Below are 14,988 nucleotides of genomic sequence, written 5' to 3' on the forward strand. Positions count from 1 at the left end.
AAAGTGTCCACTAGTGTTGGTTTGATTAAGTAAAAGGCCATAACTTATATCTGATTATTTTGTCTCTAGATATTTTAAAATCAGATTTAATGACTCTCCCTCCCCCATCCAATTATAGTCCTAAGTTATCCATCTTAAAATAGTGCATAACACATTGTGATTGTTCTATTATTAACTGTTGGTACTTTTACTGTAATTATTCTATTAGCTCCATCAACCCTCAGTATTACCTCCCAAATAGCTCCGTAGTCCATCCACTGTTATCACTATTGATGCTTGCTCCTTTAGTGGATGGATTCCTGCAGTAGCTCCAAAAGTGGAATCCCTATATCCAGTACTTTCTTCTTCCAAATAATTCACTACTTTGCAGCTAGAATGATTTTATTAGCACAGTTCTGATGATGACATTTGCCTGGCTTAAATCTCTTCAGTGGATTAAGATTTTTTTACTGTAAAGTCCAAATTCTGTACCATGTTTTATAGGACCACTTCTGATCTAATACTTCCCTATTTCTAGCATCTCTTCTTTCCCTTCTCAAAACTTTTCAAGTTCCTTAAGTATTTCCATGCTCTCTCTTGTCTCTGGACCTTTACAGATGTGCCCTTTCTTTCTTTCTGGTCCTTGCCTGATTAACATCCTTAGTCTCAGCTAGGACTTTAGTTCCACTGTAAAACCTTCTCTTACCACCTAGACTCATTTGGGTGTGCCTACTATGCTCTCCATTGAGTCTTTTTTCTATGTCACCTTCTTCTTCTTATGGCACAATTGATTATAATTGCTTATTAATCACTTGTCTCTAACTACTTTTCTAAGAGTTGAGGAAATTCATCTGTTTTTACTTTTCATTGTTTCCCTAATGCCTATGATAGTGCCAAGACACAATATATGCTCACCAAATACTTGTTATATGAATAAATAAATAAAAGGACAGAGGAAAAATGGAGGCTGCTTGAGGAAAAAAAGATTGTTCTGACATTAGTAAGTTGAATTTATAACTAAGAAAATAACTTCAAAATAAATATTTTTGTTATGGATCTTATGGATTGCATGAATGTGATGGTTAAAAAATTTTAGTGGGAAACAGTTTCTCAAGCATAGTCTAATGAACTAGAAAAGTAGAATACAAATGACTGAACATGTGGAAATAGTTGTCTCTAAGGTTAGGAAAAAGGAAATAAAAGTAAATGAGTGGGCCTTACTTTATTTAATGGTTTTTTCACTTAATAACAAAAACTAAAAATTGGGCTTTTTTGAGGCCATTCATTGTCATTAGGAATGGGATGACTAGATAAGACAAAAAACAAGAGGTTTGAGACAAAATGAGTCTTCATCTTAGAGCAATTTTATTGGAAGTTTCAGCCATTAAATATTTCTGAGGAAGCACACGATTTCAGAGCCTTGACAAGTAATTGGTGTGTCAGGAAGAAGAGAGAGCTGGGCCTGCAGATTTATCCTATCTATTGGATTAAGTAGCAAGAATTTAGCAGGCTTTTACAGTTCCTTATTGCATGGTAGTAGACACTTGTTTGTGGCCTCCAGTTTTTCTTCACTTTCATTGGAAATGAAAATAAAATGTTCTTCTTTTTTCCAAAAAAAAAATGCTCATAGTAGAAAAAGAAGTATGGATAAACTACACAGGAAAGTATTTTTGACATCCATAATGATATTATTTTTGTATATTAATATGGCATATTAAAGATAGCTGCAAATTATTTGACATTCTCCGTATGAAAGAGGATCCTGTATCCCTCTCCTTGCATCTGGGCAGACTCATGAGTACTTTGGCCAGAATATAGTAGACATGGTGGTATGTGGTTTCTAGCCCCAAACCTTAAGAGATGGTACCTGACATGTTCAAACTCTGTGCTACTATGAAAGAAGTCTCCCTAGTCTGTGGCAACAAAGCTGGGAAGGCAACATATAGCCACTCTGGTTGACAGTCCAAAGTGAGCTGAACCTTCCAACATTTCTTGCCAAGGTGCTAGGTATGGAAGGGGGCCTTCTTAGATTCTCCAGATCAGACTATCTGCAGTTGAATTCTGCTGAGGGACCCATTCAGTGCCATGGAGAGTAAAGTAATTTCTCTGTCCAAATTCCTGAACTACATAATCATGATATATAATTAAATGTTTTAATCTATTAAATGTTTGGGTATTCTGTGTGCAGTAATACAAAGCCAGAATGGGATTTAGTATTACCTAGAGGTGGGGTGCTGCCTAAAACTTGTCTTTGTGACTGAGTGGTGAATAGAAGCTGGGAAGGCCTCAAGAATACTTAGTAAAGCATACAAAAGAGTGAGGAAATGCTAGTGGAGACTGGAAAACGGGTACCTGATTTACGTACTGGCAGAAAGTTCAGAACTGTCTCCACCAGTAAAATAAAATGGTCGCTTAATGATCTGGTGAGGCAGGAACCTGACTTCTTTTTGTCTATGATAAAAGATAATAAGAATGGAATGAACCACAGAAGGAACTGTTCAGTTTTCAAGCAGAATTTAGGGAAAATATATAACAGGGCTTTTTGGGTTTGAAAATGAAACTCATCCTCAGTTTCTCCCAGCAAAAGGCTCTCAGTTATACATGGCCTCTGGGCAAAGGTGACATGTAGAAAAGTTGTCGGTAAACATGGCCTAAGGTTAGGAATCACAAAGCTGTGACTGAGGGAACTTTTGTTGAAACCTCAGAAGAAGTTAAGGACTTGCATGGTGGAACTTCCAAAATTCTCAGAGCCTTTCCCTTAGATATGCTGCTGGAGGAGAGGTCCTCTAAGAATATCAGGACATGGCTCCTAGAATGTTTCAACCAGCTAATGACTTCCAAGGATCTTAATAGCATTTTCCCATAGCATTCGGACCGTTAGCTCAAGGTAGAGACAAGCTTACCTCTGAAAGAAAATGGGTGTTGCTTTTGCTTAATAGGGTGATACTGTAATTTGGTACACATGGAACCCCCACAGTTTTAAAGAAATTATATCAGCTTAGATTGAAGGAGAAAAAAAAGTACAAAATGAAAAGAGACCTTTGAATTCCCAAATTTCTCCAATGAGAAAACAGGCTGAGAAGCCTACAGATTTACAAATACAGCATTTCTAATGGAAAAGATCGATGAGTCAGAGTCAAAGAGGAGAACCAAGAGCTCAGAGGTGCTGCCAGGAATTATTCCAGAGATTAATATTGGGTCTTAAGTAAGGAATGGGAGGCATGTGACTGAGTAGACTGCAGAAATGGCATGGACCAGTAACTGCTATGTGCCTCCCATTTCCAAGTTTTTTGATTGGGGTTTTCTATAGTTGTTATCTTACCTGTGTCTCACCATTGTATAATAGGTTATATGTGTGGAGGATAGCTAATTTGCCTCTTTAGTCCACACATCTTCAGAATGAGAGATACTTTATCTGAGGAACCAAACCTGAGGAGGCTCATCTCACCCTAGATGTGATTTAGGTGATAAGATCCAGGAATTTGAACATATGCTATAATGGGAGGAGACCCTGGGGGCCATAGGGAGGAATGAACATATTTGGCAGGGAGGAAAAGATGTAAATAATTTGTGGATAGTGGGCAGACTACGGCTGATTGATTACAGATGGTGTCAATATTTTTTAAAATATTTCTTCCATTGAATTGTGGGATCCACATTTCTTCTCCTTCAGTCTAGGTGAGCTTAGTGATTGCTTTGACTAAGAGTGTGTAAGGTGGAGATGGTGATGCTGTGCCTTATGGGAGTGGCAGTCTCCACTTCCTGTCTTCTGAGACATATCCATACTTTAGGATCTATAAACTGCCATGTGAGAAGTCCAACTACTTTGAGACTGCTGGGTTAGAGAGGCCTTCTCTAGTTGCTCAGGTCAACAATCACAGCTGAACCCACCTTCCTGGACATCCCTGTCAAGGCATCAACATTTGAGTTAAGCCATTTTGGATACTCCAAACCAGACCACCTGCAGCTAAACAAAACCAAGTGACCTACGTTAATGCTACAGAGAACAAAAAAATTGCCCAGTTGAGCAATGCCTTATTTCTTGACCCACAAAATTATCAAATATACTAAATGGAAATTGTTTAAAGTAACTAAGGTTTGGGGATAATTTGTTACACAACAATAAATACTTCAAATATTTTTTTTAAATATTAGATCATAAAATATTATTTAAAACTACTTTTTGCATCTATAGTATGTTATGAATAACTTCATGTAAATAGAAATTCATCTAAATATAACATAATAGCTGAATAAATATGACAGGGTATTTATCCAAACTCTTCACTGAAATTTAGGTGTTTTGAATTATTTCTCTACCAGTAATCTGAGTCAGGCAACCATCATCCCATTCAGATGGGATATTGCAGAAGTGCCTAAGATTCTCTCTACATTAATGCTAAACTTTACTCAGTCTGTTCTCCATTCAAAAACCAGAATGATTTTTCTGAAAACAGTCATCTGACCACTGGATTGTAAATTTCCTAAGGTCAGAAACCATGAATATTTAATTTATATTGCCTGACATAAAGTAGATCCCCAATAAAACATTTCCCGCAAAAATAAATTAGTCGGCCATGTTTCTACTTGAAGAAGTTCAGTGGCTCTCCATTACGTTTAAAGTACAAACTATCTTACCTCATTCTGTATCATCTTGCCTCAGCTTATAAGCACACTCTGCTTCTCTCTCCTGTGAGGGTTTTTTTGCATTTGTTTTTCCTTTCCTAGGTCCTTGTAGATTTAATTTTTATTGATGAGCTTACTCTTTCTCCTCTTCATCCTTCCTCTTCTTACCAAGTTAACACTCACTCATCTTTTAGGACTCAGCTTCTATGCTACCTTCTCAGGGAATCCTCCTATTTACTTTACTTGGTTAGATACCTAGGAACCAAGGTCTCATTGCACCTATATGAACTCTGTAGTAATTACTTTTACTCTCAGGTAAACTATAAGGTCGATGATGGCACATATTCTCAGAATAATGAAGTCCACTCACATGGATTAGATCACATGACTGGATCATATTGCTTATTTAAGAAATAAACATTAACTGTATTTTGATGCATGCTGGTACATCTTATTTCTCAATTATTTACATATTTTTTTCCAGTATCATGGAGTATGATCCTTTTAATGTGCTCTTGAATTCAGTTTGCTAGTATTTTATTTAGAATTTTTACATCTATATTCATCAGGGATATTGTCCTATATTTTTTTTTCTAGTAGTGTCCTTGTCTGGCTTTGGTATCAGGGTAATGCTGGTCTTGTGAAATGAGTTTAGAAGTGTTCCTTCCTCTTCTAATATTGGAATTGTTTGAGAAAGATTGGTATTAATTCTTCTTTAAATGTTTGATAAAATTCACCTGTAAAGCCATCTGGTCCTGGGCTTTTATAGGTGGGTATATTTTTGATTACTGATTTAATCTTCTTACTCACTATTGGTCTGTTCAGATTTTTATTTCTTCATGATTCAGTCTTAGCAGGTTGTATGTTTCTCAGAATTTATCTTTTCTTCTAGGTTGTCCAATTTGTTGGCATGCAGTTGTTAATAGTAATCTCTTATGTTCCTTTATATCCTGTTGTATCAGTTGTAATGTCTATTCTTTAATTTATAATTTTATTTATTTGAGTCACAAATAAATATGACTTTCCCTTTTTTTCTTAGCTTGGCTAAAGTTTTTTTTTTAATTTAATTTAATTTTTTTATACAGCAGGTTCTTATTAGTTATCTATTTTATACACATCAGTGTATACATGTCAATCCCAATCTCCCAATTCATCCCACCCCCACCCCCACCCTCCTCTTTCTCCCCTTAGTGTCCATACATTTGTTCTGTACATCTGTGTCTCTATTTCTGTAGCCTGGCTAAAATGTTATCAGTTTTGTTCATCTTCAAAAAACAAACTCTTATATTTGTTCATCATTTCTATTCTTTCATGTTTCTATTTCAGCTCTAATCCTTATTATTTTCTTCTCTTTGCTAACTTTGGCTGGTTTATTATTCTTTTTCTAGCTCCTTGAGCTGTAAGGTAAGGTTGTTTATTTGGAATCTTTCTTGGTTTCTTAATGTAGGTATTTATCACTGTAAATTTAAATGGGAGAAAATATTGCAAAGTATATAACTGATGAGGGGTTAATATTCAAAATATATAAGAAACACAACTCAGTCGGAAAAAAAACACATAACATGATTACAAAATGGGCAAAAAACCTGAATAGATGTTTTTCCGAAGAAGATATACATACGTCCAATAGGTACATGAAAAGGTATTCAACATGATTGTCAGGGAAATGCAAATCAAAACCACAATGAGATGTCTATTATCAAAAAGATACCATATAAAAGTTGGTGAGAATGTGGAGAAAAGGGAACTCTTATACACTGTTCATGAGAATGTAAATTGGCTGTAGTCATTATGGAAAACAGTATCAAGGTTCCTAAATAATTAAAAATAGAACTACCATATGATTCAGCAATCCCACCACCAGAGGAAACAAAATCAGTATCTCCAAGAGATATCTACACCCCCATGTTTATTGCAGCATTGTTTCCAGTGGCCAAGATACGGAAACAACCGAAGTGTCTGTCAGTGGATGAATGGATAAAAAAATGTGGTATGTGTAGACAATGGAATATTATTTAGCCATATAAAAAAGAAAATCCTGCCATTTGTGAGGCCATGGATGAACCTGGAGGGCATTATGCTAAGTGAAATAAGCCAGACAAAGACAGCTACTGTATGGTATCCCTTTTCTGTTAAAAAAAAACAAAACAAAACACTTTTCTTAGAAAAACAGAGTAGAATGGTGGTTGTCAGAGGCTGAGGGATGGGGGAAATGGGGAGGTATGGATCAAAGGGTACAGACTTTTGGTTCTAAGATGATTAAGTTCTGAGAATCTAATGTACAGCATAGTAACTATACCTAGTAATACGATATTATATACTTAAAATTTGCTGAGATAGATTTTAAGCATTCTGATGCCCCCCTTCCAAAAAAATTAGCTATGTGAGGTGATGGATGTGTTAATTAACTAGATCTTGATAATTATTTCATTATGTATATGTATATTAAATCATCAAGTTGTACATTTTAAATACATATAATTTTGTCAATTATTTTTCAATAAAGCTAGAAAAAAATAAAACACAGATTGCAAGGACCCCCTACCCCATTTTTAAACTTTTGAGTTAATTAGTTTTTACTTTCATGATTAAGTATAAAAGCTATATCTTTAACATTTCTGCACATATTTAGATGTATTATGAGAACAATAGTCTAGTTATTTCACTCCACTATTTAGCTATGTAACCCAATACAACTTGTTCATTCTCTACTTTTCAATAATTATGAACATAATAACATTACTTAAAATTTTTTCCTAATACTTTAGATTTTTATGTGTCTTAGTACCATGGAGTGTTTCCAATCAGGCCATAATAGTGAGTTTTAAGGCTTCTGGTAATCAATTGAGTCTATATTCAAACAAGAAAAATATGAGATAATTCAACTCTCCTAAACTCAGTTAATGTAAAATGTTATAAAAGTTCTTTGACACAATCATGGAATTGTATTTTCAGTTTTCTCTGTGCACATTTTTATACTTTACTGAGTAAAATCAGAAAAGTGTCCTACCAGAGAGACAGAAAAGGAGAGGGAAACCAAGAAGAATAAGCAGTTGTAAACTCAAATTTGAGTCTTTAAAAAGGGGGCTACACTGCTATATTAACTTTGATTCAAATACCTGGAAAGATTCTGATAAGTCATCAGCCGCATGCAACAATGACTTTACTCAATGAATTTTTAAAGAGGCTACAAACAATACATATGGTTGTCTAGAGGCATCATACCAGTAACTCCGTATCCTTCTGTAGGTTAATTACTGCTGTCAGATGAACTGATCAGATTTATTCTAATTTTAAATAGTTACCTCAGGGAGGCAGAAGTCTGCAGATGTAAGCATTTGTGCCTTCACTTTGGAATGTATATAGTCATCCCTAGGCATCCAAGGGGGATCGGTTCCAGGACCCCAAGATCGGTGGATGCCCAAGTCTCTCATATAAAATCGGATAGTATTTCATATAACCTGCACCCATCCTTCCATTTACTTTAAATCATCTGTAGATTACTTATAACACCTAATACAATGTAAATACAATGTTGTGAATACAATGTAAAAGCTAAGTAAATAGTTGCCAGCATGAGGCAAATTCAAGGTTTGCTTTTCGGAACTTTGTGGAATTTTTCTCCCAAATATTTTTGATCTATATTTGGTTGAATCCATGGATTTGGAACCCACAGATACAGAGGGCTGACTGTATATTAATAAGTAAAAAACTCTGAACTGTAGAAAAAATGCATTTAACCAATTATTTTGAGTGCTGCTCTAAGAAGCCTTATCACTTTGATGACGTCTGGTTTTCATTTTTCTTCACAAACTCATAATGCTGTTGGTAGGTCCACTCATCAGCTTTCTTAAGGAAATTCAATTCTGCTTTGTACACTGTACTTGCTGGTATTTGAGTTTCATGTCAGAATTAACGAGCAAATCTCTACCTTTCCTGAAATATTAGAATTGAATGACTAAATTAATTTAAAGAGAAATAAAGAAGTTAAGATCAGATAGTCATTAATCTAGAAAGAGAAAGGTAGTGATCATTAAACAGTTACAATTATATCATCCTTGGAAGGAAGCTTAAAAGATAGCCACCCATCTGGTGTTTGACTCTTTTATCTCAGTCCTATGAAATGAGTGCCCACTCTCTGCTCTTCCATTGCAGGGAACTCTCCATTCATTGTGTAATAATTTAATTTAAAAAATGTTTATAGCTCTGAGTCTTATAATCTTTTCCATCTTGAGCTGAAACCCTTCTGTATGTGGCTTCTATACACTTGCCAAAATTCTGACGCAAGGACTATGCTACTACTTTCCTCTGGCCCTCTAAGATATTATGGCATAATGGAGGAAACAGATGAATATATACCAATAATGTCTATCGTATGTGAAAAGGGAGAGATATGCAGAGTACTATGTGGGATTTCTCTTCACTGGATACCCCTTCCTCACTGCTTTTCACACACTGGTAGATGACATCATTCATCTGCCTACATGTTGGATGAATGTTTTTCAGTAGGCTTTTACAGCTGCCCTTGAACTGGAGATTTACCCTTCATCATTGAGCTTTTATAGAATCAATAAATAGCATCTATCTCTACTGATTCAGAAGCACATGAGAGTCAGCCAGATGGCCATCAATATGTCAACTTCATTGTTAATAAAGCTTACTTCTAGGATTGAAGAAGTACATGGTTTTAAGTATGTAGCTAACAGTCTTATTGTCAGTTTAGGTCTTATGACGGGCCACCTAAAATAAAAGTTTGGGTCTAGGATTTCTGCATCACATTAATCCAGCAGATGGAAAGAGAAGCAAAGACAGTAAATCTCTAAATGCTTAAAAACAGGAATATGGTTAGTTCATAATTGAGAACTAACTGTCAGAAGAAAGAGTGAAGGAGGGCTAGGGCAAGAGTCCAGATATGTTACTTCCCGAAAACATAAATAATTGAAATGCTGGCTGTCCCCCAGTGTCCACAGGGAACAATAATTGACATTTGATTTTAATATGAATTTCATTATTCTTGTGGATGTTTGTCAACAGTTCTTTTATTTAAAACTTTGGAAGTTAGTTATGATCACTTATAAAAAATAAACTTCCTATGCATTAATGCTGTAATAAGAGTATGTGGTGAGTACAAAGTGTGTCAAGAAGATTCAGCCACTGTCTGTTGATTGTCATCTGGGTACCTCCAGACACCATGCTTATTGCTTTCACATTTATTTTAACTATCATTGTTCAGAGACGTAGGTATGGTTTAACTTCTATTTCAGATAAGAGGTAACTATATTTTCTAAGGTCACACAGATATTAAAAACAGGATTTAAACAGATGACATTGGGCATGATTTCTCATATTCACTCCTCTCTTTTCCCTTTCTCTTTATAAAAGGTCTAATAGCTAATATCTTGCTGTCTCCAAGGACTGAAATAATTGTTCCTATTTATATTTTTGTGCAGACTTTAACTATTGATAAGTAAAAGGGCCGAGTTTAACTGAATATCCAAATCCACTCCTAAAATTATTTCTGAAATACTTCCAAGACAGCTTTTTGTCCTTTCTACTCCTGTAATTTAATGGTCTAAGATAAATAAAACAAGGTCACCCACATACTTGATTTAGGGTAAATAACAATTCTGTAATTTTAAATGGTGAGTTCAGATGTAGACACATCCAAAAATTCCTTGCAATAGTGCTTTAGACTGAATCCTAAAGTCCTCTTTTGGAATGTATTTAAGATGAAGTTCTCATATAAACCTTTATAATTCAAATGAAAAGATGCTGTAGATATTTTACAAATTCAATCCAGTACAATCCCTTTAAAACACTTTGCTGCCTTTAAAGAAAATCAGTCTTTCTGTCAGGCTTTGGCAGTTTAGCTCTAGTCTGCTGAGATGGCAGTATTCACCATTCTGCATCCTGCTTAGCAGCAGGCATTACACTTTGGCTGTGACCATGCAATCCCATTTTAAACTCTTGTCTCTAGATGTGTCAGTTATGACTTGGCAGCGGGCTGGAACAAACATTTAAATCTTTAGAGCTGTAGATTCAATTAAAGTACTCTAAAATGAAATGGAACCCTGGATTTCATGGTTTGTAAATATACATTTAAAGATAAATAATTGCAAACATCCAAAATGTTGGTAGGTTTCCTATCCTGTTCTAAATTTAAAATTAAATATGTTTTTATATTGTAAAAATTATCAGAAGTTTCTATGGGCTTTAATACTCTAAGTCTGGGCTCTTAAATGGCTGACAACTTTCTTTAGTAAGGTTATTCAGCAGAGTACAAAATGCAGAGCTCAGTAGAACTAATTCACAGCTCTCTCTCCCACCTAGATACAGAGTTACAGCTCAGTCCTTTGCTGCAGGCTGGCTCAGCTTTGACCTTTCACACTGTTCAGTCTGTTAGAAATCAGTCTTATGAGAAGGGAGTAAAAACTTGCTGTTAGCAGTTTAAGGAACAAGGTGCTCTATGACCTCATGCCTTCAGGAACTTGCCTTTCTAAAGGTGCTGCAGACTTAGTAGGAGTTCACAAAAGACCCTTTTGGGGACATTCTATAAAAATGTGTTAGAAAAGGTTCTTCTGTGGTGTCAGCTTTTGGTAAAAGTGGTTACTCTTGCAGAATTTTGGAAATGTGGAATGTCAAATAGGGACAGACCTTAGAGAGCGCTCATCTACATTTGAGGAAGCAAGAGGAACATCAACCTATCACATTGTGACAAAATTGCTTTAAGAGCCAACCATCTAATCCCTAGTTCAATTCCTCACCAACTCGTAGCACACTGCATCCGAGAAGAACCACTGTTATTTTTAAAAAACTTTGTTGTTTGTTTCAGCTGACTGGGGACAGCTACATTTTTGTGTCCGTGTGACTCATGATTTCAGAGTTTTTACAAAATTTTTTGAATACTGCTGAAGGTATTTTTTCAATGTTCACATTTCAGCATATAAATAAAGCATGCCGCAGAGGAAAAGACTGGGATTTACTGGTAGAAGTTCCTAGATAATAGCAAAGTGCTTAAGAATATGGACTGTAGAGACAGATTCCCAAGGGTTGAACGCTTAGTTTGCTATTTATCTGGATTGGGACCTGGGGCACATCACTTTACTGTGCTTCTGTTTCCTCTACTTGAAATAGGAAAAGTATTAGCAGCTACCTCAGATGATTGTTTGAGGATTAAACTAATATATGTTAAGTGCTTAGAATAGTACCTGATACATGGTAAGTTTATCTAAGGGTTAGCTACTATTATTATTATTATTATTATTATTATTATTATTATTATTATTAATTGGACAAACCTAGATATGTTACTTAATATTTCTGAGACTGAATTATTTGACCTGTAAACCGTGGGTGTTATCTTTTAAAATTTTTATTAACATTTATATATAATATAAATGATTTATTGGTATAGCCACTATGGAGAACAGTATGGAGGTTCCTTAAAAAACTAAAAATAGAGCTACCATATGATCCAGCTATCTCACTCCTGGGCATATACCTGGGGAAAACCATAATTCGAAAAATACATGCACCTCAATGTTCATTGCAGCACTATTTACAATAGCCAGGACATGGAAGCAACCTAAACGTCCATCAACAGAGGAATGGATAAAGAAGATATGGTACATATATACAATGGAATATTACTCAGCCATAAAAAAGAACAAAATAATGCCATTTGGAACAACATGGTTGGACCTAGAGATTGTCATACTGAGTGAAGTAAGTCAGACACGGAAAGACAAATATCATATGATATCGCTTATATGTAGATCTTAAAAAAAAAAGGGTACAAATGAACTTATTTACAAAACAGAAGTAGAGTCACAGATGTGAAAAACAAACTTATGGTTACCAGGGGATTGGGAGAGGGAAGGGATAAACTGGGAGATTGGGATTGACATATACACACTACTATATATAAAATAGATAACTAATAAGAACCTGTTGTATAGCAGAGGGAACTCTACTTAATACTCTGTAATGACCTATATAGGAAAAGAATCTAAAAAAGAAAAAAGAGTGGATATAAATATATATATATGTATAACTGATTCACTTTGCTGTACACCTGAAACTAACACAACATTGTAAATCAACTATACTCCAATAAAGATTTTTTTAAAAAGTAACTACACATAAATAAATAAATAAATAATATTTCAAAGCTATATAGTAGGAGTCTAGTACCTCACCTCTTACTCATATATACAGTTTCCATCACCCACTATCATGGTTAATGATTTTTACCAGTTTTATATATATCCTTCTAAAGTTGTTTTATGCAAATATAAATACAAATAAATACATAGTTTTATTTTCTCCCTTTCCTTCACACACATAGCATATAACACAAACTCTTCTGCATCTTTCTTTTTTCACTTACTGTATCTTGGAGACTTTAACATTTCTGTAATATAGAAGGACTTTTTCTTTTATAAATTTACATCTGCATAGTAGCCCATTGCAGGGATGTGCTGTTATGTTATTAGCCAGTGCCCTATTGGTGATCTTTTGAGTTGTTTCCAATCTTTTGCTATTAGAATCAGTGCCACGGTGAGTACTTTTATACATAGGTCATTTTGCACTCATGAAAGGCCATCTTTTGGATAAATTCCTAGAAGTGAAATTAATGGACAAAGGGTATATGCTTTTATTTACATTGTCAAATCACCCTCTAGGAGAATCGTACAAATTTATACTAAACATTAAATATTGTGCAACTTTTGAATTTTTCCAGACTGAATGTGTGAAAAAAAATTCTACCTCTGTGTATTTTTATTTGTATTTCTCTTACGAGAGTGAATAAGCATTTTGCCATGGTTTAAGGGTAATCCGTATGGTCTCTTTTGTGAACTTTCTTACGTTAGAATTTGATCTTGATTTCTAAGAACAATAATATTTTAGGGACATGAACTCTTTATCTGTAATATGATTGACAACTATTTTTCCCAACTCAGTAATTATTTTATGATTGTGATTTTGCCCATTCAGACATTTTAAAATGCTTTTATGTAGTTAAATTTATTAATTTTCTTTTATGTTGAGTTTGAGTCATTTTTAGAAAGGCCTTCCCTAGTCCAAGGCTATATGGGAATTCTTCCATTTGTTCTTTAAATATTTTTATGATTTACTTTTTTTCATTTAGTTTTTTGATCAAAAATAATTCTTATCTGTACTCATTGCCCCAGCATATTGAAATTTATTTACATTATCTCAAAGTTTCTCAAATAGTAATATTAGCTCTTATTAGAGTATTGGCATATAGATGTTAAATCTTGTTGAAATGAATTGTATTAATTATTTCCCTTTATAAAATATTCTTCACTCTTCAACACTGGGGTCAAATAAGAGCACTTCTTTAAAGGCTAAGCTTATATCCTGCATGTTATACTCTGCACAATTCCAGGGGTGCATTGTCATTGTGAATGTGTAGAACATAATCCACATGGCCATGAGTGCCAACTTGCCCTCACTTTTCCAACCTCCAATAGAGTACACATTACCATCCACTTGCCTTACCACGATGTCATGATCTCCTTGAAGGCAGATACTTTGACAATCTCATCTTTGATGCCCAGAATATAACAGTATGCTTACATATAGTATATATGTTATACATTATATTTTCACTGCCATAAAAATACTCTGTGTTCTGCCTCTTCATCTCTCTCCCCCCCTTACCCCTGGCAACCACTGATCTTTTTATTGTCTCCATAGTTTTGTCTTTTCCAGAATGTCATATCATTGGAATCATATAGCATGTAGCATTTTCAAGTTGATTTCTTTGATTTAGTAGTATTCATTTAAGCTTCCTCCATGTCTTTTCATGGACTGGTGGCTCATTTCATTTTTGCTCTGAATAATATTCCATTGTCTGGATGTACCACAGTTTATTTATGCATTCACCTACTGAAGGACATCTTGGTTCCATCCAAGTTTTGGCAATCATGAATAAGTCACTATAAATATTTGTGTGTACATTTTTGTGTGAACATAAATTTTCAGCTCCTTTGTGTAAATGTCAAAGAGTACAATTGCTGGATCATATGGTAAGAGTATATTTAGTTTTAGAGAAAATCTAATACATTTTTGAAAGTAGAGGTAAACCATATTTGGTTCATCTATGTTTCCTCTGACTTAAATAAGCTATTACATATATATTTCATCATTTAAATTAAAAGTTTATTTAATGCTTCTTTGCCAAAAATAAGTGTTTTACTCATACATTATTCCTACAGACAAGGGTTTTTCATGAAATTTAAACATTTTTAGTATCTTCAAAATGCCTGTTGTATTCAGAAAGGCATTCCATGGTTTTGGAGAAAAACTTCTGTTTATATTTGTTTTCAAAATAAAAAACATTATCAAGTGCATACT

This window comes from Balaenoptera musculus, chromosome 7 (assembly GCF_009873245.2).
Source record: "Balaenoptera musculus isolate JJ_BM4_2016_0621 chromosome 7, mBalMus1.pri.v3, whole genome shotgun sequence".
Classification (NCBI taxonomy): domain Eukaryota; kingdom Metazoa; phylum Chordata; class Mammalia; order Artiodactyla; family Balaenopteridae; genus Balaenoptera; species Balaenoptera musculus.